The sequence below is a fragment of the Mixophyes fleayi genome, chromosome 5 (assembly GCF_038048845.1).
Source record: "Mixophyes fleayi isolate aMixFle1 chromosome 5, aMixFle1.hap1, whole genome shotgun sequence".
NCBI lineage: Eukaryota > Metazoa > Chordata > Amphibia > Anura > Limnodynastidae > Mixophyes > Mixophyes fleayi.
In genome coordinates, this window is record NC_134406.1 from 40,189,875 (window position 1) to 40,216,503 (window position 26,629).

Below are 26,629 nucleotides of genomic sequence, written 5' to 3' on the forward strand. Positions count from 1 at the left end.
AAGTGTCCTTTTATTGGTTTTGTTTTGTTTTTTACAAAACATAAAAAATATGAGTGGCAGAGCTATATGCCTGGGGGCTGCGAAAATGTTCTACTTCAGGTAACCAAGCTATTTCTAAGAGTCTTATATTCATCGGTTTGAACCACATACTAATATGGCTCTTTTTATATACTTTAGATAGTATAAATTATTTAAAGATTTATATCTGTCTTCACTGCTTAAGCTGAATTCTGTTCTTCTGTACCACAGTTTGGCAAACAAACTATGGTACACAACTTTATCTATCTATCTATCTATCTATCTATTTATCTATCTATCTATCTATTTATCTATCTGTCTATCTATTATTAGTGCAAAGAAGCAAAGGAACAAAGCATGCTGTTATCACTTTACATAAATAGATAAATACAGTGGTATAGCAACTTCAGAAGTACTTTAATGCGCAAAGTTGAGTACCGTAGTATTTGGTGAACCTTAAGTTTATTTGGGTAGCACGGTGGCTAGCACTTCTGCTTCATAGCATAGGGGTCATGTGTTCAATTCCCTGACCACGGCCTTATGTGTGGAGTTTCTATGTTCTCCCTGTGTGTGTGTGGGGGGGGGGGGGGGGGGGTTCCTCCATGTGCTCCAGTTTCCTCCTATATTCCAAAAACATACTGGTAGGTTATTTGGCTGCTGACAAAATTGACCCTAGTCTGTCTGTGTGTTAGTGAATTTAGACTGCAAGCTCCAATGTGGTAGGGGCTGATGTGAATGAGAAATATTCTCTGTACAGTGCTGCGGAATTGGTGGTGCTATATAAATAAATGATGATGATTTGTTCATTTTTCAAGACAAGCTTTCTTTAAACATGCCAAACTGTAAAGCCAAATAATATTAAGAGGCCTATTTATTAAGCCTTAAACTATGTGCAAACAGCTGTTTTTGCATTGTTCGTGCATCACAAAAGCCCAGACATCTCACATATTAGGTTATGTATTGCATCAACTTTTGGATGTCTGATGCTGAGATGATCCATAACTATCGTCTTCCACCTCATCTCATTATCGACAGCCTGCGCATTGTGCAGAGTGGCCTAGAGCCTTTGTGTGACATTCTGACAGAAATACTGTCGCTGACCAAACTCTTGGCAGTATTACACGTCTGTGCATCTAGATCTTTCTAGACCACAGTGGGTGTCACGGCCGGGATGTCCCAAGCTACCTTCAGTTGTGTGCTAAAGGATGTGCTGCAGGCTTTTCTGATGGGCGTCCAGCACTTTATCCGTCTGCCAGTTGATGAGGAATCCCTTGTGCTCATAAAGTGTCACTTTGCCACCGTTCTGCATTTTATAGAGGTATGGTCCACATGAATTGGACCAGTCAGGTGGAAATGCTTCTATTTATTTGAATAGAAAGCATTTCCACTTGATCAATGTCGAGGCTATAAGTGATTACACTTCTCTGAATGTGATGCCTGGTTGTTAAATCGCTAGGAAGCACCCAGGACTTATTTGCCTTCAGGCAGATTGCAACAAAGGCAAGGAGGTGCAAGGCCACATGGTGATGTGTGGCTATTAGGTACTATTTTCTAGCACATCATTATTTACAATTCACCCTTATTTTGTACTAAATACATTAGTATACATTGTAGAAATAAATGGCAGGTTCAGAATCTTTGCAAAATATTAACACAGTTTGCATTATGGTAGACTTGTAGTTGTCAAATATTGTAGAATTACAATAACGCCATATCATGTAAAAATATCTCCCTAATTGTTTCTATATTAAGCTTTTCATTACTCATATTGTTTTTCTTCTCTTTTTTTCCTTTCTTGTTACTCTTTATAGGAGACAACGTGTACCCTTTCCACCCTTGGCTCCTCACTCCCATTTTAACTCTGCACACAGAGCAAGAACTCACATACAATTTGTTGCATACATCCACCCATTATAGAGCACAATTTTGGTATTTTAAAGGCCAGATTCCACTGCCTGGATCAGTTTGGTGGAGCTCTTATGTATGCGCCCAATATTGTAGGAGATTTAATTGCTCTGTGTGTGTGGTATTCCAAAATATTGTCATCAAGAGTTGGGTTCCATGGCTGGTAGAGGCCGGGGTTGCTGGTCAGGAGGAGGATGACATTGAGCCTAGTCCTCCAGATTCCCAAGACTATTCAGGCTCAAAGAATATGAGATTTCATCATACATTACTTGTGAGTATCTTTTGGACTTTGTTTGAGATATAATACTTAAAGTAAATGGACAAATAACCAAGGAAAACATTTTTTGAAGAAAATAAAATGGATATTAAGTGAAACAAACAACAACAAAAAGTGGCACACAACCACACGTGAAAAGATAAATCGATACATAACTACTTAGATTTCTAACCTCACTTGCCAACAATACAATAGTGCAGCTCTTTTTTTTTTTTTTTACTCCAGGTCACCCGTGCTGTGGATTCCACTGATGGTGGAGGGGCATATGCTGCATGAAGAGGTGGGGGCGCAGATGCTGCATCAGGTGATGGAGGGGCAGATGCTGAAACAGGTAGTGAATGCCAGCAGATGGCACTGGATCGGCAGTGGGTAGTGGGGGATGAGAGGGCAGTGGGGCAGGATATGGCAGTGGGGCAGGAGGGAATCCTTGTGGCTGAAATTGAGATTAAATTTGGGATGGCTATTGAGGGACACCTTGAGGAGTATAATAATGGTAACCTGGTGACATAGGGGCCTAACAGTAGAAATGTGGCATAGAGGCCTGAGTGGAGAGAAGCGGTGTAGGGGAGGGAGTGGAATTGTGTGGCATAGGGGAGGGAGTAGAAACATGTTGCATAGGGGAAGGAGGTGTATTAGTGATTTGGCACCGAGGTTGGTGAGACGGTCCAAGGTACTGTGAATGTTTTTAAAAGTGGAAAGGATTATGGTGAGTGTTGTCATGATTTGCTCCATGTTGGTTTCCAAAGTTTTGTTCCTAGCATACATCTTCTCATAACACACTTGCAGCCTTAAAGGCTGCCCACTGCCCTTTGTTTCCTCATCCTGGGGCTGCTCTTGTGCAATAGCACCCTCACGGGAAAACGGAATGTCTTTGGCTTGATTCTGGACAAACCATTTTACAATGCAAGGGGTGCAAATTAGTTTATTATTTTGCATGTAAGGATAATACTGGCTGCTTTTTCATGTAGCAAACAAATACTTGATAGCTTTATTTTTACACTGTAATCTAAAGTTGATCTAGGACATGCCCTATCCCAACTATAAATTTGTCCCCATATTTTAAATTTACCTCACCTCTAATGCAACATGGTTTTGCCAAGGTGCAAAGTTACTCCTCTTTTTGCTTTGCTCTCCTTAATGACTCAGGCCCTAAGTGTTCTTCATTGAATATGCACAGTAATCTTGAAGAACATAGCCAAATTATACACTAGGCTGCCTAGGTTGCAGTATAAGGCAAACAATTTATATTTCTTTCGACAAAACATTAGTCATTTAAATAGTTTACACATGTACCTCTGAAAATTACCTCTGAGGGATAGTGATGTGGCTAGGGGAAGGCTATCTCCGGTATCAATGTGCCCCACCTCATGCACCAACTGATCACCTATACAGGCCAATGCCATGGTCTACAAGGGACTGAGGTTCAAGGACGTCATGGAACCACCGTCGGTGTCCCTAGTATGTCTGCAGTGGTCTCTCAGCTTGTCCTTGAGGCAACGCTTAAAGTCTTGCCACCTGTGTGAACTGTTGAAAGTTAGGAATGTTGCAATGTATAGTGTCCAAGATAATTTAAAAATACATGTGCAGACCTATATATAGATAGAGATGTATTGGGCCTAAAATATTGCAATGTAAGATTGATAATTTTCTACATCTATAAAAGGTGTAGGTCTTCCATGCCTGGGGCAATGTTTTGATTTTTTGACAAGAAAAAGAAACGTACTAGTTATGCATAGCACAAATTAATGATTTCCAATGAAAAAAATAAAACAAAACAACAACTGTGTTTGCTTACAGTTTCTTGACCTCAGTCACTGATCTACTAATTAGACCTGCACCCTGACGTCATACCATATTCTTTGTTTTGCTGGGGAGGATAGTTGCCGGATGATAATTTTTCAGCTTCTCCACAACCAGCTCAACCAGCATTTCCACATTACGCTGTGTGAAATTTGTCTGCCTGTGATTTGTTGCAGTGGCTCAGAGGATTGGCTTGTGCCAGGTGTCTCTTTCCTCAGTCATACTTGCAGAATCACTAATAAATACTAGACAGGGAAATAACACATTTATTATTAAAAGGCCATTCATTGTATATTAATGTTATACAAACGTACTTGCACTCACCACTTGAAGCAAATCAAGGTGATTATTCCAGAAAAGGCACAAAATAGCAGGCGCAGTATCAGTATATCCAGTATATTCAATATTATCCAACACACTAGCCAGACTCAAAACATGGCAGGGCTCAATGATTGCCTCTCCAGCTGCTATTGGCTGTGTGTGAACACCTTGGCATTGTAACACCCCTAATTACCTGATTATGGCTGACTATTGTGATGGAATGACAGATGCTCCATTAAGAACAGGTGGGAGGAAATCATCCATTTTTTGATGTATTATAGAAAGGATCCGCGATTAACGTGCCTAAGCCCCCTCACAGCCAGAAAGCCAATCAGTGAGGAGAATGTTGAAAAGTCTCATTTACTGACCAATACAATGGACCCTTGTTTTAGTCCCGCAGCTCGGTACATTTCTAATGAGGAGAAAAATGCTGCCTTAAAGGGCTGCGAAACTGTGTCTGCAGCGACAGTTCAGCAGCAGATGCAGCATAGTGCAGCTCCAGCGTTGGAGGAATGAGCTCAGGAGGAGGCTACCCCAGCTCCTCTCAGATTTGAGGGGAAGAAACTACTAGGCATAACTTTATTTAAAATAAAGAATTGAAAAAAACACTGTTATAATATACAGTTAGATCCCAGTGTAGAAGAGAAAGTATTGGATCTAATAATGTATCTTGTAATACCCTTCATTGGACAAGACCTGCTATGTGATTTTATGCTTCAGTGATTATTTTAGGATACTGACATTTTCTTAAAGCTCTTAGGTCAAGTCCATATGCAAGTGATGTAGAGGTGTATTTATTTGGACAATGATGGAGTAATGGTCCATGTGTGGTATCTGATAATAAACATTTCAACCTAACATTATATCAGGTTATGTATATACGTATTGTCGAAGTCAGCAAATTGGATAAAGTCATTTCAATTAAAATCGAGCAAACTTGGTTGTCTTTGTCTGAAAAGATGCGTACGGTACGCTACGACGTACAAGGGCACGCTACGGCGTGGAAGGGCGTACGCAGCTACAACACGTGGCAGCAACAGTATTTGGTCTTTTACTATACATTCGCACAAACACGCATACTTGTAAAATAGTACACATTAATGGTAGTTGCAACACATAGTCAGTTATGTCGAAATATAGTAGTATTTATGTGTTATAATATAAGTTATATGCACATTAGTGAAATATATGGAACAGGTTGAAGGAATCATATCATGTGTGGTATCATAATAAACCTCTTAACATTTGCTACTGTTTGGTTCACTCTTGTGAAGGAATCGCAGAGTGCATACACAAGTTATGAATGATAGGGAATTATGAACTACTTAAGACTAAGGAATCTTGGCGGGAAGAGCAGAGCATACCCCCTGGAGAGATGACCCCCTCCTTTGGATTCTTTAGGATGAACTAGCCAATGATTGACAACCCCTTGGACCTCCCTGAAACCTGGACCAATAGAAGCAAGCTATACCATCTTCATTGTATTACTGTATTTCTGTGTGCATATAAGCAGCAGCTTCACATCTAGTGTTCAGACATCTTGTCCCCAGACTTCAGGATTGAATGACTGCACACTGGATCCAGAGCGCCTGCGATAAGTAACGGCTGTACTTATTATTATTTCGCTTGAATTATTCTGCTACTTTTTGGAGAATAAATCTTTGTGCTTTGGAAACACAATCGTTATTGGTTAGCGACAATACGCACTTAACAGTATGTATGTATGTATGTATGTATGTATGTTCTTGTTTTCCGTTTGTACTGTTTTATGTATGTCCTTGTCTTCCCTACTGTACGGCGCTGTGGAGCACTGTGGCGCCTTACAAATCTACGATAATTATAATAATAATAATGTATGTGGGAGAGAGAGTGAGATAAGTTATCAACAAAATAATGTGTCATATTTCTTCCAACAGAACGCTGCCTTAGTAACCCTTCAATCCATTTCCCTAACCCACGACCAATCTCTTTGCACAGTTACCCTTCACTTCCTTTTCCCACCCCACCACCAATCCCTTTCCCAGCCCCAGAATTCCAACTTATGGAGGTGCCCCTGGAGGAGCCCCAAATGCTGATGCCCCTGGAGGAGACTGGGGGGGGGGACAGGGAGATCCAAAGCCCTGCCCTGATTGCATACTAATAGTGTAATATTAAGAATTTTGTTTTGCAGCATAAAAGTGTAGGCCTCGGAAATCCTTTTTTGTTAGATGTAAGGCAAAGAGACAAATTTGACAGATGTCTGGCTTCATGGACCTAATAAATATTGGTTGCCAAGCAATCCCCCCAATACATCTGTATATGCCTCCAAAATGCAGTCTTCTGGCTAACACTGTGTTCAGAACAAGATGAACCTTGCAGATAATTTCTCTTAATGTAGCACCTCTGAACTCTGCTAACTAGAACAATGTAGAGCAAACTACAAAGTACTGTGAGAAAACTAAGATAGGTTTACAAAATATCATACTATTATGATTTAAAAATTTGCTTTAATCTTTTTTTTTTTGCAGGAAGCGAAGAATCTCCAGCACAAACAATTATTTGAAAAATGTGTGTTTTCAGTATCTGGAAGAGGTAAAATAACTAATATAAATTATTTTATTTTTTATGAGATTACAATTATATTTTTCTTTGCTATAATTAAAAAAAGTTACTTGTTCAAACAATAAAATTGTGTGTGTGTATTTTATTTCTTAAAAGCAAATGACTGTTAATGTGATAGAGGGAAAGATATGTTGTATATAAAAACGCACTGGTACGTAGGGTTTTACGTCACATGAGTTATTCCCATATTCATCAAGGAACATATTTGCTGCATACACTGGAACTTGAATGCAGCATACATTACGTTCTTTTTGCGTTCCTTGATGAATCATGCATGAATATCAAAGTGATTTATTTGAATAAATAATAATTATTTATATTGCGCATTTCTCAAAATAGGACTCAAAGCACTTTACATTGTTACAGAGAGTTAGAAAGCCATCTTGGGCTGCTATTCTATGCAATCCTTCACATCAGTCAAACAATGTATGTGTTATCACCATCCCAGGAAGGTGATAGCAGAAGAAGATAATTGAATAAAGCAGGGTTTCCCAAACCCAGTCCTCAGGGCTCCCTAACAGTGCAGGTTTTCCATATCTCCTTGCTGGAGCACAGGTGTATTCATTACTGACTTGACACATTGTAACAGATCCACAGGTGGTCCTAATTATGTCACATGTGATCCAGAAAACCTGCACTGTTGGGGAGTCCTGAGGACTGGGTTTGGGAAACCCTGGAATAAAGCATTTTTCTATGTGTATGCTTGAACCGGCTTGCTGGGTTATTCATGCACATATACTCTGAGACTGGGCCTGTGAAGCGGTAAGTTAATACTTACTGCTTGGACTGTATCGCCGAGGAGTATCACTCAGCTGCTACTGTGATATTTTATTGATAAATTGTGGCAATCATCCATATCACTGCACCTTGATAGATAGCCCCCCTCATGTAGCTCACTGCCTACCACAATATCAACACAATCTCCTGAAATAGTCTACACATTCAAATGATCTGATCTGTGGCTTAGTGCTTTTATGTGTAATGGAACGCCTCTGTGACTGCTAACATCCTTATATTTTACAGAGGGGTGCACATTTTTGCTATTAATTGCGAATGATTTCCCAACTATTGTAAGAAATAATGATATTAAGGGAGAGATTCACTTCCCCACGTTGTTCTTTAGAACGTTGAAATTACCGTACTAACGGTAATAATGCACATCAATTACAGTATTAATGGCATACTTGCCTACTTTGGGCAAGTTTTTTCTGGGAGGGGGCGTGGCGGGAGGGCGGAAGGGGGCAGGGAGCTGCCACACGCATCATTTTGGCCCCACCTCCCGCGACGTAAATGCCATTTTGTCGCGGAGGGGGGGCAAAATTACGCGATTCACTGCGAATCGCATCATTTTGGGACGGCAGTAGCGAGATGCGGGAGATTTGCCAGCTCTCCCGGGAGTCCGTGAGACTGACCCAAATTGCGGGAGTCTCACGGACATTCCGGGAGAGTTGGCAAATATTACTAATGGTAATGATATGGCAATTCGTGTTGTTTTAAAGAACAACGTGGGGAGTTGAATCTCCCCCTAAAAGTCACGGAAGACTTTGGTGACTAAGCAGTTCACAAAAATCTCAGCATAATTTTAATATCCTTTTTATTTTACAGTAGGATTGCACTATTCTTTATAGTACACATTTCAAGAAACTGAATTGCTAGTATGAAGTGATCTATGTGTTTTACTTTCACTGGCAGCTGTAGATTCTACCTCGCAACACAAGATGAGTCATGTGACATCACTTTACCAAACATAAGGAAATATTTTACATGCATTCATGTCACTTGTCCTTTATACATTTATAAATATTTAGGTTTTATTCTCCAAGATTTAGCAAGGTCTATTATAATTGTGTATACCCATATTGTAATAGCTCTGTTGGAGATTAATTAGTGTGACATGTTTTAACCGCATGGATGTCAGCACACTCGCTACTGTAAGGCTGCTACTGTGGTACTAAAATGCCGACAATTTCCTGGAGCTTCAAAGCCAATTTAAAATGACTTCTTTAGCTTTACACACTGAACATTAATATAAGTTTGCGTAGTTGATAATGCATTTATAAATACATCCTTCCTGTAAGTAATAGAGTAACATTTGCCGAGAACCATTCATATGACCTATGTTATGAAATACTTAACAGTAAGGTAGGTTTAACCGCGGGTCAATTTTAATGAGTATTTAAAATGGAAAACATTTACTAATAGCCGTGTTGTAAATAATTAATCATCCAAAACGTGGTGGTAGGTTTGACTGTGCAGTGACTTTTACAATTATAATAGGTCACATATTTCCAACTAAATACAACTAGTGACTGATTTTTAAGCAGGTATTAATATGCCGTTGATATGCATAAAATTACTGAAATTAGATATTTATGCCTTGGATTAGTTACATACTTTTACAACTAAATCAAATGTAAATTTTCATATACGAATCAAAAAGATAAAACTAAAATTCATTTTTCAGTTTTTCTCTAAGTTTCAGTTACTTTGAACTAAAGTTGAAATCAGTTTTGAGCAGTCATTTTTTTTTTTCTCAGGTATTTTACCTTATATAATGCTATGTTGAATGTTATTATTACATTGGTGCACCTAGATCAACTATACCTGTAGGGCCTGATTCATCAAGGCACGTATCTGCCGATTTTTACCCTATTGTACGCAAAATCACCAAGTTTGTGTCCAGAACTGGGACATATGCTAGTGAACGCAGCAATCTTCACTGCATCTTTGTAAGCAATGGACACAATTATCAGTGGGAGAGTGGCAGGGGCGGATCTAGATAATTGGTGTACCGGGGGCGATTTAGGGGGGGCGATTTAGGCTTTGCCCCCTTTCTGCTTTCTGAGGCTTCCGGCGGCTGCACACTATGTGCAGGTCCGTTCTGCAGTGACAGTGTGCTGTCCCGCTGCTCTGATTGTGTTTAAAACACAATCAGAGCAGCCGGTCAGCACACTGTCACTGCAGAACGGACCTGCACATATTGTGCAGCTGTCGGCAGCAAGCCCCTGCTGGGGGGGGGGCGATTGCCCCGATCGCCCCCCCCTGGATCCGCCACTGGAGAGTGGACAAGGGGAAGTGGCAGATTAAGGGGAGGCATAGGGGACACGTGCCCTGGGCCCAGGGTAGGATCACATGTTAGGAGATATAGGGTCTTCTAATGGGTAAATTGCTATGCTTCAGACATTCCACAGGCATACACCTGTCGAATACTGACACTGGCAGCACTTATTTGTAAAGTAGTGGACAGCCACACAGTGCATGATGATGTCATCAGGTGAGGACTGCCAATGTGGTAGTCTGGAACTGATTGCAGCTAACCGCCCTTATTCCCCACATGACAGCAGCATCATGGAGCAAGCAGCCAGCACACCTGAGAAACCAGCACCCAGCAAATTTGAGGAGCCAGCAGCCAGCACATCTGAGAAGCCAGCAGCCAGCACATCTGAGGAGCCAGCAACCAGCACATCTGAGGAGTCTGCAACCAGTACATCTGAGGATTCAGCAGCCAGTACATCTGAGGATTCAGCAGCCAGAACATTTGAGGATTGAGCAGCCAGCACATCTGAGGATTGAGCAGCCAGTACATCTGAGGATTGAGCAGCCAGCACATTTGAGGATTGAGCAGCCAGCACATCTGGGGATTGAGCAGCCAGCACATCTGAGGAGCCAGCAGCCAGCACATCTGAGGAGCCGGCAACCAGTACATCTGAGGAGCCAGCAGCCAGCACATCTGAGGAGCCAGCAACCAGTACATCTGAGGAGCCACCAGCCAGCACATCTGAGGAGCCAGCAGCCAGCACATCTGAGGAGCCAGCAGCCAGCACATCTGAGGAGCCAGCAGCCAGCACATCTGAGGATTGAGCAGCCAGCACATCTGAGGAGCCAGCAGCCAGCACATCTGAAGAGCCAGCAGCCAGCACATCTGAGGAGCCACCAGCCAGCACATCTTAAGGAGCCAGCAGCCAGCACGTCTGAGGAGCAGGCAACCAGTACATCTAAGGAGCCGGCAGCCAGCACATCTGGGGAGCCAGCAGCCAGCACGTCTGAGGAGCCGGCAACCAGTACATCTGAGGAGCCGGCAGCCAGCACATCTGAGGATTCAGCAGCCAGCACATCTGAGGATTCAGCAGCCAGCACATCTGAGGAGCCAGCAGCCAGCACATCTGAGGATTGAGCAGCCAGCACATCTGAGGAGCCAGCAGCCAGCACATCTGAAGAGCCAGCAGCCAGCACATCTGAGGAGCCACCAGCCAGCACATCTGAGGAGCCAGCAGCCAGCACGTCTGAGGAGCCGGCAACCAGTACATCTGAGGAGCCGGCAGCCAGCACATCTGAGGATTCAGCAGCCAGCACATCTGAGGATTGAGCAGCCAGCACATCTGAGGAACCAGCAGCCAGCACATCTGAGGAGCCAGCAGTCAACAGATCTGAGGAGCCAGTTGGTGTGTTGGAAGCAGAAAAAATGGCCAATTGTGTTGGCTAGACGACTGGGTCAGATCATCTCCAAAACAGCAGGTCTTGTGGGGTGTTCCTGGTATGGAGCAGTTAGTACCTACCAAAAGTGGTCCAAGTAAAGACATCCGGTGAACCAGCGATACGGTCATGGGGGCCTAAGGGTCATTAATGCACATGGGGCAAAGGCTAACCCATCTGGTCCGATCCCACTAATGAGCTATTGCAGCACTAATTGCAGAAAAAAGTTAATGTTAACTATGATAGGAAGGTGTCAGAACACACAGTGCATCATAGCTTTCTGCGTATGGGGCTTCGTAGCCACGGACTGCTCAGAGTGCCCATGCTGACCCCTGTGTGTGTGTAAAATGTTATGGGTTTTTTTGGAAGCACATATATGGAAACCCCTTTTTAGAAATCCTGCGTTTAACCCTGCATACCTACAACCACTTGTTACACCTGACGTAAACCTGACTCATATGCTATTGATGTACATTTGGGAGGATTTTGACGTGAGTCCCACTGAACATATGCAAGTTTCATGTGTGCATCTTCTTCTGCTTATGTTCTACATGTGTCTGAAGTAAAGCCTCACAACACAGAACATTTACAATAGGATTTACTGAATCATGCAAAGCTACCTAAATATCCTGTGTCCTGATGCTCTTCTAACAATGCTGTAACGAACCATCGGCACTTTACAAACTCATCCTGTCTCAATACTTATTTCTTCTGCTCCAGTTACACTGGTACTGACCTTGCTTGGAGTTTGGATCTGTACGGCGTTGCGGAAATCTTGTGGTGCTTTAGAAATAAAGAATAATAATAATGTTAAATTTGCTAATATGATTAACAAGCTTGTAAGCAGAAGAATGCAAGTTTCAGCTATCTTTTTACACAGATATCTATGAATGAGTATGTGTTTCTGTTGTTCAGCTTGAAGATATTTATTGCTTAGTGCTTTGAATTTTATAACTGTTTAATATTTGACTTTTAGATTTTATTAAAATACTTTGTTTACATCTGTTTAGATCTTGTTTCTGGTGCGCTATAGTTACTGACAGCCAACATCTTTCTTACACGCTGTTGATTAAACATTCTTGTAAATAATTGTAACGTATTTTAGCGATAAACAAAGGGAACCTCCCTTTAAACACAGTGACTACTTAAATTATTTACTTTAATACATTTTAGTGTTATTACTGCTTACCAGCCAATTTGTTTATTTTCTGCTTCAGAATTTACCACTAGTGAGCAGGAACTGAAGAAAACAGGATCTGCTGAATGCACTTTTAGCTTTGTAATGGAGATATGTCACTTTTAGCATTGGTGTAAACTGAGCGTTATATCATACATATTTGGTGAAAGAAAAAAGAAATGATCTAATGGGGCACTCTAATGGGCAAGAAAATATTTTTATTATTTATTTAAGGTATTGATAATCTGTTAAATACGTCTTTATTGATTTAAAATTAAAACATTCCATTAGCGAAATATAAAAGTTGAATATAGATACCACCCTGAATAGAAATAACTGATAAAAAGACAAAAATTGATTTGTCTAACCGCGACACTGCTTCATTGTGAACCTAACTTTATTACCTTGAGTGTAAAATACACATAAATAAGTATTTTATTAACACCACATCCCTATATATCATACATGCCAACTCTCCCGGAATGTCCGAGAGACTACCGAATTCTGAGGTGGCAATTCTCCCGCATCTGCCGGCATGGAGGGGTGTATGGGCGGAAAGGGGTTGGCCCGTCGCGATTTGCGTCATTTTGGCCCCACCCTAGAGACGTAATGCCTGCTTTGGGTTTTTACCACTGTAAAAAGACCCCAAACAGGCATACATCACTGGGGAGAGGGGTTAAAATGACGCGAACCGTGAAGTCCTGCCCCCTTCCGTCATCCCTTCACACCCCTCTTCAGTGATCTCCTGGAGGGAGCCTGTCAAAAGTAGGTAAGTATGTGTTATATTTATGTGTTTGGAAACGTTATCAGTCAACCCAGGCCTCTACACTAAAGGATGGTTTCACAAGACAGTTTTTTCTGCTGTGTTGCTGCTTTTACTTTCCTTTCTTAAATATTCCCTACTATTGAAATGGAGGCTTTGGCTTGATAGTATAACACAAGCAGTTTATTTGCTATGACTGTTTTTAAAAAGCAGCATTCAAATTAAGGGCAATCAGGAAAATAGCTGAAGCACATAAGTGCTTGATATAAGGCTGAGTACACACTACAAAAAATTGCGACCAATTTGTTATCTATGACAATTTTACCAACAACTGAATTTGTGAATAACATGCTGACTCATGCTTTCACATTATACATGTTTTAAACGATTAATAAATGATTTAGTGTCCAGGCTGTGATTTTTGTCTGTTGTAAGTAACATCGTCTCAAAAGATTGTGCAGATATATGGTCTTCCAGCAGCAATATGCTAAACAAATTTAAATAAAAGGCTGAAATGTAGTGCACACAACACAAACATACTAAGATTCTGCAAAAGGAAATACATCATATCCATTCATTCTATTGGACATCTTTGTGTATAGTGTTCGCTCGTTAATTTAGTTCATAACTGCACAATTACTGCGATTTATTTTAATATAATGGCCACAATAAATGAACATAAAGCTCATGGTTTGTTGCTTCTATAATAAGAACACTGCAAACAACAGACCCAGAGAAAAAGAGGAAGAAAGAATGGGACTTGTTGGACCAAGGAGTGGTTCCAGAGGAGAGACTCCTTTTCACATATACAAGGTTATAAATAAAATAGTGAGCGTTCTCCGTGGAGTGTATAGATGTAAATGCAGCTTCTGTATACAACAGATAATAAAAACAACAAAAATTAGGAGCGCAATGTGAAATAGGCAGCTGATAATATCAAAATCAGAAGGTATATGTAACATCCAGCAAATACATCTGTCACTCACCGGACCGTGAGTGCCTCTTCCCGGACATTTAGGAACCGTGGCCGTCCTCCATCCTGAGGGTCTGCGCATGCGCAGCCCTTTCCTACCCTTCAGTGTATGTCCCTTTAACTTAATTGGCAGATCAGGCAACACTCCCTATATTAAGCACCTGTGGTCAACACCACGTTGCCTGATCTTGGAGTCTCATTCCCCATGAGTCTCTTAATGGTGTTTCCTCGTTTGTTCAGCGCTGCTGATTCCTGTGGTTTCCAAACCACTTCTACCTCTGTGGTTTCCAAACCACTTCTACTACTGTGGTTCCCATACCACTTCTACCATCAATTGTATCATCGTGACTGTTAGCTGATTCCTATCCGCTGCCTCCGTGCACTACAGTCTTCTAAGCCACTTCAACTCTATCTCATATCATTGTGACTGTTTGCTGATTCCTATCCGCTGCCTCCGTGCACTTCAGCCACTCTCCACATCTACTCACCTGTTCATCATCAAGTCTGTGAGCTGATTCCTATCCTCTGCCTCCGTGCACTTCAGCCACTCTCCACATCTACTCACCTGTTCATCATCAAGTCTGTGAGCTGATTCCTATCCTCTGCCTCCGTGCACTTCAGCCTCTCTCCACATCTACTCACCTGTTCATCATCAAGACTGTGAGCTGATTCCTATCCGCTGCCTCCGTGCACTACTGCCTCCAGCTTGCAACTCGTCTGTGTTCCAACATCGTGACTGTTAGCTGATTTCTATCCGCTGCCTCTGTGCACTACAGTCTCCAGCGTACAACTCGTCTGTGTTTCAACATCGTGACTGTTAGCTGAGTCCTACCCGCTGCCTCCGTGCACTACAGACTCCAGCTTGCAACTCGTCTGTGTTTCAACATCGTGACTGTGAGCTGATTCCTATCCGCTACCTCTGTGCGCTACAGTCTTCATCTCATCTCTCCTGTGTTTCCTCGAGACTGCTGCTATTATTGCCATCCGCTACTCTCCGTGATCAACAGCTCCTGGTCTACTCTGCTCACCCGTGTTCCATCGTTATTTGCACCTGCTGGTTGCTACTGGTTACCTCCGGGGATCCGCAGAGTCCTGCTGCTGCTGCCAGCGCTAATCGTCCATCTACTGCTGATCCGCTCTCCACGCCTTCCTGTGTTCCGCTGGTCTCTACCCGCCTGTCAGCATTGGATTCCTGTCTCATCCGCTATCCTGCTGCTAGATCATCACCATTCTCCTGGGTCCTCCAAGAGTCCAGTCCGCGTTCTACCGATTCCTGTGGATTCGTGTCCCTGTTGGTTTACTTACCTGTGCGCTGCACCTACTAGACCTCTGCTTCATCTATCCAGGGACTTCTCATCCTGCCGGCCTCCTGCTGCTCAGGTATCGCTGCACTCCTGTCTGACTGCCTGCTTCTGAACCACGGTATGCATAATTCTCATTGACTGTGCTGGTGTATTGCATACCTTGCTGGACTGAGTTTGTTCTCCTCTGGAGTTTACTATCCGCTGAGACTATTACCATCATTGACTGTACTATCTTGTGCCGGATTACTTCAAGAGACTTTTCATATTTGCAGTGCTGTTCAGTCATTCATATATACATATCTATATTGTGCATATTACTGTGGATCGTGTTAAGGTGCCGTGTTTACCCTGTGTTGCAGTCTCTCCCCGTGCACCTCCTCACATATATATTCAGTGGTACAACTTGCTAGTAGCAGACCACTGATCCCTGTTTCCAGTATCACCTGTTCCAGTATCCTCTCACATAGCAGTGGTACAACTTGCTATCGCAGACCACTGACTCCCCGGATACCTCCACTTGGATTCCATTCCTTCACCCAGACAGCGGTACAACTTGCTATCCGCAGACCGCTGACTCTCATCACTTCCTCGTTTCTGTTGGACATTCCTCCTCACTATAGCAGTGGTACAACTTGCTATCGCAGACCACTGACTACCTTCACGTGTCCTTGTCCATACAGTTCCTCGTGTACTATTACCTCCATATTACCAGTGTTGCTAGTCATAGACTTTCCTGAGCATCTCATCATCTGCCATTTACTGTTCCGTGATCATCCTGCTACCAGAGTACCCTATTACCACCTACATTGCTCTGGTAAGCCTACCACCTGGTGATCCCTGGGTAAAGACTCCTAGTGCCCGTGACAGTAAGATCAGGCCATGACAGACCCAGATACGGAACCTACCGCCAAAGAGATGCTGCAGCATCTGGTCAGCCGTGTGGAGCAACAGGATGCCCGCCAACAGCTGTTACTTCAGTGTTATCAATCATTAACCTCCCAAGGAACATCTGGACAGACTGTGACAGCCACTATTGAGGCTCCTGTGCTTTCCTCCATTTCCCCAGTGCCATCCCAGGTGTCTACAGCTTCCACGCTTCACCTGCCTACTCCGTCAAAGTACGATGGGGACCCCAAAACTTGTAGGGGTTTCCTTAACCAATGTTCAGTCCATTTTGAGCTCCAACCTCAAAATTTTTCTACCCATCGTTCCAGAGTGGCCTATCTTATCTCTTTGTTTTCTGGACAAGCCCTGGCTTGGGCCTCCCCTCTGTGGGAGAGAAACGACCCAATATTGCAAGATAGTGCCAAATTCATTTCTACATTCCGAAGTGTGTTCGATGAACCAGGTCGTGTGACCTCCGCTGCTTCCAGCATCCTCCGTTTGCGACAAGGATCTCATACAGTAGGCCAGTACGTCATTCAATTTAGGATCTTAGCCTCTGAACTTCAGTGGAACACTGAAGCCCTAGTTGCCGCCTTCTGGCAGGGGCTCTCCGATAAAATTAAAGATGCACTGACTACCCAGGAGCTTCCTTCGTCACTTGAAGATCTGATCTCTCTTTGCCATCGTGTTGATATGAGATTTCGTGAAAGAGAGGCTGAGAAAACAACTTCTGCTAAAGCACCTCTTCGTTCAAACCCTCAATTTCGTCCTGTTTCACCCTCTGTGATTCCCATGGAGATAGGACGGTCCAAATTATCTTCAGAGGAGAGGAAACGAAGAGTCAAGAATAGACTCTGTATCTATTGTGCTGATTCCACTCATATGCTCAGCTCTTGCCCTAAGAGATCGGGAAATGCCAGGCCCTAACTAGTTCTGGAGAGGTGAAGTTAGGGTCCCTGGAGTCCTCTCCATCTTCTATGAAATCTAAAGTCTGCGCTTTTGATGTTACGATTTCCTTTGCTACCAAAACCTTTGAGTCACAGGCATTGATTAATTCCGGAGCAGCAGGAAATTTTATTTCCAAATCATTAGTGCATCAATGGTCTCTACCAGTAATTACGTTAAGAACACCCATTACTGTGACGGCTATAGATGGATCACGTCTCATCAACGGTCTCATCACCCAGAGTACGTCTCCAGTAACACTTCAGATCGGTGCCCTGCACCATGAAGAAATATCATTTTTAATCCTTCCAGTTACGACAAGTCCGGTTGTCTTAGGCCTTCCATGGCTTCAGTGTCACTCTCCCCAGATTGACTGGCGCACTCCTCAAGTTACGTCTTGGGGGTCTGAATGTTACCATCGGTGCCTTTCCCAAGTTATTCCTCTCAAAGTACAGCAATCTTCTATTTCATCTTCCTCACCGGGACTTCCTCCTCAGTATGCTTCATTTACTGATGTGTTTGATAAAGCTCAGTCTGAACGTCTTCCTCCTCATCGTTCTTGGGATTGTCCGATCGACCTTCTACCTGGCAAGACTCCTCCCAGGGGTCGGGTCTATCTTCTCTCGTTACCTGAAACTCAAGCCACATCTGAGTACATACAGGAGAACCTCCAGCGTGGGTTTATTCGACCTTCCACCTCTCCCGCTGGAGCTGGTTTCTTCTTCGTCAAAAAGAAGGATGGATCATTACGCCCTTGCATAGATTTTCGTGGACTCAATGCCATTACTATCAAGAATCGGTATCCCATTCCGTCCAAACCATGGACCCATATTAGTATGGATTTCGTTACTGATTTACCACCTAGTAAGAATCATAATACTATTTGGGTGGTGGTGGACAGATTTTCGAAGATGGCTCATTTCGTCCCTCTGTCTGGTTTGCCTTCCTCGTCTATTCTGGCTGAACATTTCATTAAAGAGATCTTCCGTATCCATGGATGTCCGTCGGAGATTGTGTCTGATAGAGGAGTACAATTCGTTTCCAGATTCTGGCGAGCCCTTTGTAAAACCTTGGGCATACGATTAGCACTCTCATCTTCTTACCATCCGCAATCTAACGGACAAACTGAACGAGTCAATCAAGATCTTGAGACTTTTATAAGGATGTTCTCTTCAGCCAATCAAGACAACTGGGTAGAATTGCTTCCCTGGGCTGAATTCGCCCATAACAACATGTACCATGAGTCATCATCCAAAACTCCATTTTTTGTGGTCTACGGTCACCATCCGTCTTTTCCGGAATTTCCTGCCCTCCCGCCCACCCAAGTTCCTGCTGTGGTGACTGTTTGTCAGACCTTCAAAAATATCTGGTCTCAGGTCAAAACCTGTTTAAAGAAGACATCTAACAAATATAAGTTGTTTGCAGATAAAAAGAGGCGGGCTATTCCACCACTAAAAATTGGAGATCGTGTCTAGTTATCTACCAAAAATATTCGTTTGAAGGCCCCATCTATGAAATTCGCCCCTCGTTTTATTGGTCCATATAGGATCATCCAAATAATCAATCCAGTATGTGTTAAACTTCTTCTTCCTAAGAATCTTCGGATTTCCAATGCTTTCCATGTGTCCTTGCTCAAACCTCTTATCATCAACCGTTTCTCAACTCCTTCCTCAGCTCCGCAGCCAGTTCAAGTTCATCAGGAGGAGGATTTCGAGATTACTGAGGTATTGGATGCAAAAATTTCGCGAGGAGTCCTCCGTTTCCTCGTTCATTGGAAGGGCTTTGGTCCTGAGGAGCGCTCTTGGATCAAAGCTGAAGATCTTAATGCTCCTGCCCTTTTGAAGAAGTTTTATTCCAAAAATCCGGACAAACCCGGTTCCAGGCGTTCTGTGCCCACCTTTAAAAGGGGGGGTACTGTCACTCACCGGACCGTGAGTGCCTCTTCCCGGACATTTAGGAACCGTGGCCGTCCTCCATCCTGAGGGTCTGCGCATGCGCAGCCCTTTCCTACCCTTCAGTGTATGTCCCTTTAACTTAATTGGCAGATCAGGCAACACTCCCTATATTAAGCACCTGTGGTCAACACCACGTTGCCTGATCTTGGAGTCTCATTCCCCATGAGTCTCTGAAGGTGTTTCCTCGTTTGTTCAGCGCTGCTGATTCCTGTGGTTTCCAAACCACTTCTACCTCTGTGGTTTCCAAACCACTTCTACTACTGTGGTTCCCATACCACTTCTACCATCAATTGTATCATCGTGACTGTTAGCTGATTCCTATCCGCTGCCTCCGTGCACTACAGTCTTCTAAGCCACTTCAACTCTATCTCATATCATTGTGACTGTTTGCTGATTCCTATCCGCTGCCTCCGTGCACTTCAGCCACTCTCCACATCTACTCACCTGTTCATCATCAAGTCTGTGAGCTGATTCCTATCCGCTGCCTCCGTGCACTTCAGCCACTCTCCACATCTACTCACCTGTTCATCATCAAGTCTGTGAGCTGATTCCTATCCTCTGCCTCCGTGCACTTCAGCCACTCTCCACATCTACTCACCTGTTCATCATCAAGTCTGTGAGCTGATTCCTATCCTCTGCCTCCGTGCACTTCAGCCTCTCTCCACATCTACTCACCTGTTCATCATCAAGACTGTGAGCTGATTCCTATCCGCTGCCTCCGTGCACTACTGCCTCCAGCTTGCAACTCGTCTGTGTTCCAACATCGTGACTGTTAGCTGATTTCTATCCGCTGCCTCTGTGCACTACAGTCTCCAGCGTACAACTCGTCTGTGTTTCAACATCGTGACTGTTAGCTGAGTCCTACCCGCTGCCTCCGTGCACTACAGACTCCAGCTTGCAACTCGTCTGTGTTTCAACATCGTGACTGTGAGCTGATTCCTATCCGCTACCTCTGTGCGCTACAGTCTTCATCTCATCTCTCCTGTGTTTCCTCGAGACTGCTGCTATTATTGCCATCCGCTACTCTCCGTGATCAACAGCTACTGGTCTACTCTGCTCACCCGTGTTCCATCGTTATTTGCACCTGCTGGTTGCTACTGGTTACCTCCGGGGATCCGCAGAGTCCTGCTGCTGCTGCCAGCGCTAATCGTCCATCTACTGCTGATCCGCTCTCCACGCCTTCCTGTGTTCCGCTGGTCTCTACCCGCCTGTCAGCATTGGATTCCTGTCTCATCTGCTATCCTGCTGCTAGATCATCACCATTCTCCTGGGTCCTCCAAGAGTCCAGTCCGCGTTCTACCGATTCCTGTGGATTCGTGTCCCTGTTGGTTTACTTACCTGTGCGCTGCACCTACTAGACCTCTGCTTCATCTATCCAGGGACTTCTCATCCTGCCGGCCTCCTGCCGCTCAGGTATCGCTGCACTCCTGTCTGACTGCCTGCTTCTGAACCACGGTATGCATACTTCTCATTGACTGTGCTGGTGTATTGCATACCTTGCTGGACTGAGTTTGTTCTCCTCTGGAGTTTACTATCCGCTGAGACTATTACCATCATTGACTGTACTATCTTGTGCCGGATTACTTCAAGAGACTTTTCATATTTGCAGTGCTGTTCAGTCATTCATATATACATATCTATATTGTGCATATTACTGTGGATCGTGTTAAGGTGCCGTGTTTACCCTGTGTTGCAGTCTCTCCCCGTGCACCTCCTCACATATATATTCAGTGGTACAACTTGCTAGTAGCAGACCACTGATCCCTGTTTCCAGTATCACCTGTTCCAGTATCCTCTCACATAGCAGTGGTACAACTTGCTATCGCAGACCACTGACTCCCCGGATACCTCCACTTGGATTCCATTCCTTCACCCAGACAGCGGTACAACTTGCTATCCGCAGACCGCTGACTCTCATCACTTCCTCGTTTCTGTTGGACATTCCTCCTCACTATAGCAGTGGTACAACTTGCTATCGCAGACCACTGACTACCTTCACGTGTCCTTGTCCATACAGTTCCTCGTGTACTATTACCTCCATATTACCAGTGTTGCTAGTCATAGACTTTCCTGAGCATCTCATCATCTGCCATTTACTGTTCCGTGATCACCCTGCTACCAGAGTACCCTATTACCACCTACATTGCTCTGGTAAGCCTACCACCTGGTGATCCCTGGGTAAAGACTCCTAGTGCCCGTGACAACATCACACTATAATTGTGTAAATTGTTACAGTTCAGTTGGAAAAAGATGATGGTAGCATCCAATAAAACACTAAAAAAGATTAAAATCTTACCCTACTACTGTCCCTATATTCTTGTTTCAATTCGCTGCTGGAATGTTCAAATGTCCTAATGGTTCTTCTTGAGAAAGACGATGTTTAGTAATTTCACTGCAGCCGGCGTCTTCCGACGATGAATCGCGCTTGGAACACAAAGTGGAAGTGGAAGGATCCCGGCAAGGGTAAAACTTATTCAGTGTAGTTTTGCTTCCACCCTACGCGTTTCATCAATTTAATGGACTTTGTCACATATGCCCCTGCTACAGGAGATATGAGACAACAACCTAGATGACTTCATGAATTTCCTGCGCATGCCCAGAACCTGAGCATATGCGGTGAACACAGCAACATCCAAAGCATCTTCTAGCACAAAGGACCCTTACTACAGCCTATGACTTTGTGGGCGGAATGGGGAGGTCATGTTATTATCTCTCTCTCTCAGCAGCAGGGTCCAACTGGGTCTACTACCATATATCCCTTTTCATTAAGTTGGTGATGGATGGTGCGAGTTGAAACTGTTGTATCTTGTTTCTGAAGGCCAGTTTGAATCTATTTGGCAGTTGATTGAGCTGCTTCATCCGGTGTGAGTTGAAGCTGTTGTATCTTGTTTCTGAAAGCCAGCTTGAATCTATTTGGCAGTTGATTGAGCTGCTTTATCCACCAATCAAACAGTCCTGCGCTGCAATCTTCCATCATGTTTTCTCTTGCCACCACATGCAGGGAGCCTGGCCACAGTGCCATGGCCCATAAACTTCATAATAACATTACGTACATTGGAAACGGGAAAATCAAGGTCTCTGGAGATTGATTAGCAGCCTTAAGATTGTCCATGCTTGGCTACAATCATCTGTATGACCTCTGACAAGTCTCTGACTTTCATTATTTACTCCTTGCTAATTGAAGTACAAAAAGATACACAAAACAGGTGAATGAGTCATTTTCTGTATTCAAGCTTGTTTAACAAGTGGTTTTTATATTACAGGCACCTGCTACTCATGACAGATGAGTTTAGTTACATAGATATGAACTAATGGATAAGGGAGATAAATGCAATTTTATTTGAGATCCGTGGTTTGCCCTGTCTGTGTCAAACCATCTGCTTTCTTATGGAAATTAATTAATATACCATTTTTAATTTGTGTATGTCTTTCAGTGGTTATGTAAGGCAAACTCCTTTACTCTCCCCAATCATTGCACTCCTTTCCCCTCCCATCATTGGTGCCTTCCCTTATCCATTATAGTATTTCATTTAAAAGTTAAAATATTCGTAATTTAATGATACATTAAGATGTGAGCGTATAGTTTTGTAACAAGCGTTTTCTTTATTGAACATATTCTTATATTGAATATAATAACTAAATATATTCTATTTTTTTTATATAGATGTATAGATGAGCAAGTGGTTTGGTCAATTTTCTGTAAGAATAATAAAGATTTGTAAGGCCAACTCAAATTTGTTTAGCAAAACATGGAACTGTGCAAGTTTAGACAGTTGCAGTTACAGTTCTGTTGGAAAGAGCTGTTCTTGGCACACTGACCAAGGTAATAAAAATCTTCAAAGGCAAAATAATGACACATGTAATGAAGACAGTCCCAATGTCTCCTCATTTTCATTAATTCATGATTTTCATCATGTAAAAAATAAATGAAGCTACAGCCGGCTGTGTTTTACAACTAAAACTGAAAAGTTGAAATTAATAAAGGGGTCCTAATGTGGCAGTAGGCTGGACTTTGGAGTAACATTACACTAATTCCACCATGTGTATTCTCAGATATTTCTACAATCATGCAAAGCTAGGTGCAGGTTGATTTCTGGGGGCTGTTGCAAAGCCCATGAAGTAGTGGTTCGCGAAAGACCTTTAATAGATGGAAGACCATCTAAGGGCAGCAGCACGGTGGCTAAGTATTAAGCACTTCTGCCTTACAGAGCTGGGGTCATGAGTTCAATTCCTGACCATGGCCTTATCTGTGTGGAGTTTGTATGTTCTCCCTGTGTTTGCGTGGGTTTCCTCCGGGTGCTCCAGTTTCCTCCCACATTCCAAAAACATACTGGTAGGTTAATTGGCTGCTATCAAAAACTGACCCTAGTCTCTCTCTCTGTCTGTGTGTGTGTGTGTTAGGGAATTTAGACTGTAAGCTCCAATGGGGCAGGGACTGATGTGATTGAGTTTTCTGTACAGTGCTGCGGATTCAGTGGCGCTATATAAATAAATGGTGATGATGATGATGAAGGGATAAAAAATTTACTATGCCCTATTATCTTCCATCCATGTTCTGTCACTTATTATTGCTGGAGCAGTTGTGTTACTGCAGTTGAAAGAGCAAACGGAGTTTAGAGAGACTAAATGACAACTCCTGTAGTAAGGGTGGGAAGATATTGTGTTAGGCATAAAAGAAACAGCATAGCAAGTATGGGAGAGAAAGTGCAACAGACATGAAGGAGACAAAGCAGCAAATATAGGGAGACAGTGAGTGGGAATGGGAATGAAAGAGGGCTAACAAGAAGCCTGGCAAAATCAAAGGAGAGCAGAGAACAGGCAGGGTGGACAGACAAGAGTAAAGCAAACATAGGCATTGCACAGGGAAGGAAATCAGAGTCTGCACTGGGGTCCTTTAGCAAAACCGCTATCCAGTAGGTTGCATCCAAATGGGCGTTGTTTTATTTAGCATTTTAAAAACTATTTTACCCTTCTTATTGCTCTTAAAATGCTTCTCCATTAACTTGGGAATTTAGAAAAATGATCCAGATAATGAGAACTGTCAAATTTCCTATGTTCCTAGATGAGACAACACAAAAAAAATTGTCTGGTGGCACATTGGTTAGCATTGCTGTTTCACAGCAGTAGGGTTAGGGGTTTGATTCCGACCTGGTCCCTATCTGTGTGGAGTTTGTCTGTTGTTTGTTTCCGTGTGGTAGGGAATATAGATTATAAGCTCCACTGATATGAAATATTAAATATTTCCTGTAAAGCGTTGCATAATATATGTGCTCTATATAAATAACTGTTATAAATAAATAAAATAAGAGGTCTCATAGAAAACACCTATGTGGATGCATTCATTAATGCCATGATGCCATTGCTCAGTTGCTGCCTTTGGAGAAACTGTAGTCAATGGCTAAAATATCAGCATTTTTTAACTTCTTTTTAACATATTTTACTTCCACTGTTGAATTCCGTAGACTTTGTTTTTTACTTTCTATAACTTCAGCTTTAAATGGAAAAATGTCTATCAGCATTCTACAAGAAGAACCCCCAGTTTCATTTCACTACAGACAGTAAATCACTTCATTGTTTGGGCACAGAAGAGCCAAATATTTCATATTGTCAAACACAATAGATTAGATGTAATTAAAATTGGCAGAAGGATAATAGAGAACCAGCATTGCATCCAGAAGCTGAAAGGGAGTATTTATACTTAGATTTTACATTTTACAAGCCCTCAGTATGTGTGGTTACCAAAGTCTTTACATAGAATCCGAGAAACAAGTTGTAGCAGGAAGTATTAATAGGAAATTACATAAAACTAAATCAGCACTTTAAAGCTTTGAATAACTTATTAAAATACTGTGCAGAAACCCACTGCAAAGGCTTTCCTAATAAATCAACAGTTGTTAATTTGGAATGAATTGGGCAAATGTACACTGTGGTATGAGGTGTTAACGAGACTAAAAATAATGTAAAAATACCATACAAGAGCTGTATTTAACAACATAGCATATTATACAATAACTGTAATAGAAAAGACACATTAAAATACAAATCTGCCATTACTATGTGTGGAAGCTCCTGTAAAGAATATCTGAATAATCAGAGCTTATGTAACATTAATTTCTGAAAGTGGAAACATGTGAAAACACAATGCCTTTACTCAACTACCATATCTAAAACAGCCATATTTTATGGCATAATGTAAAATATAATAAAAAAAAAAAAAAAAGGTCATTTTAATCATTTAACTTATAGGGGAAGATTCAATCACAAAAAATATTTTTGTTTGTGAAATCTCTGCTGATTTTTGCGCTCATGTCCCATAGAGTACAAATCAGCATACTTTTTTACCATACAGGTGATGTTCCTGAGAACATTGCGGCTAATTGAATCCCCCCCCATAGGGCCATATTCAATTGGTTTTTTTCCGCGCCGTGGAAAAACTATTACCGTTAATACGGTAATAGTTAGCTGGATTTCAGCTCACGGCTCAGGGAACTGCGAGCTGAAATCCAGCGAGAAAATTACCTTATTAATGTTTTTTCCACACACAATTACCGTAATAACGGTAATCGTGCTCGGACTGCGAGATTTTCTGCGTTTCCGCCGAGAATTGAATATGCCCCATAGTGTACTAATAATAGAGTAATCCATGACAAATCTATGGGGTCTATTTACTAAGACACCCCAATAGCTAGACTTTTATCTCTGCAATACTTTTATCAGGCAATTTATTAAGAAAATGTTACCGGGGCAGCTGAGTGATGTTCAGCTCCCTGGTGATAATGGCTGGCAGCGGTTAAGAGGAGTCTCACCCAGGGCCATCTTTTCCATTGGGCATGATGGGCAGGTGCCAGGGAGCCCCACGGACAAGGGGGCCCCATAGGCAGGGCTCTTAATTAGAATAAATAATCCTGAAAAAAAAAAAACCTGCAAAAAAACCTTCAAGGGTCACTGAGCAAGTACATCTATCTATCTCTATCTCTATATATCTATATCTATATCTGTATCTCTATACATATATATATATATATATATATATATATATATATATATATATAGGGGCCCCGGTGCACTGCTTTGCCCGGGGGCCCATAATGTTGTTAAGATGGCCCTGGTCTTACCGCTGGTCAGGTCAATCCTGAGACCATCTGCGCATGCTTGAAGCTGTGCGTCGGCTCTGGCATACAAACTGGAACTGGAAGCCAGGACTTGGGCTTCCAGTTCTATATTCTAAAAAA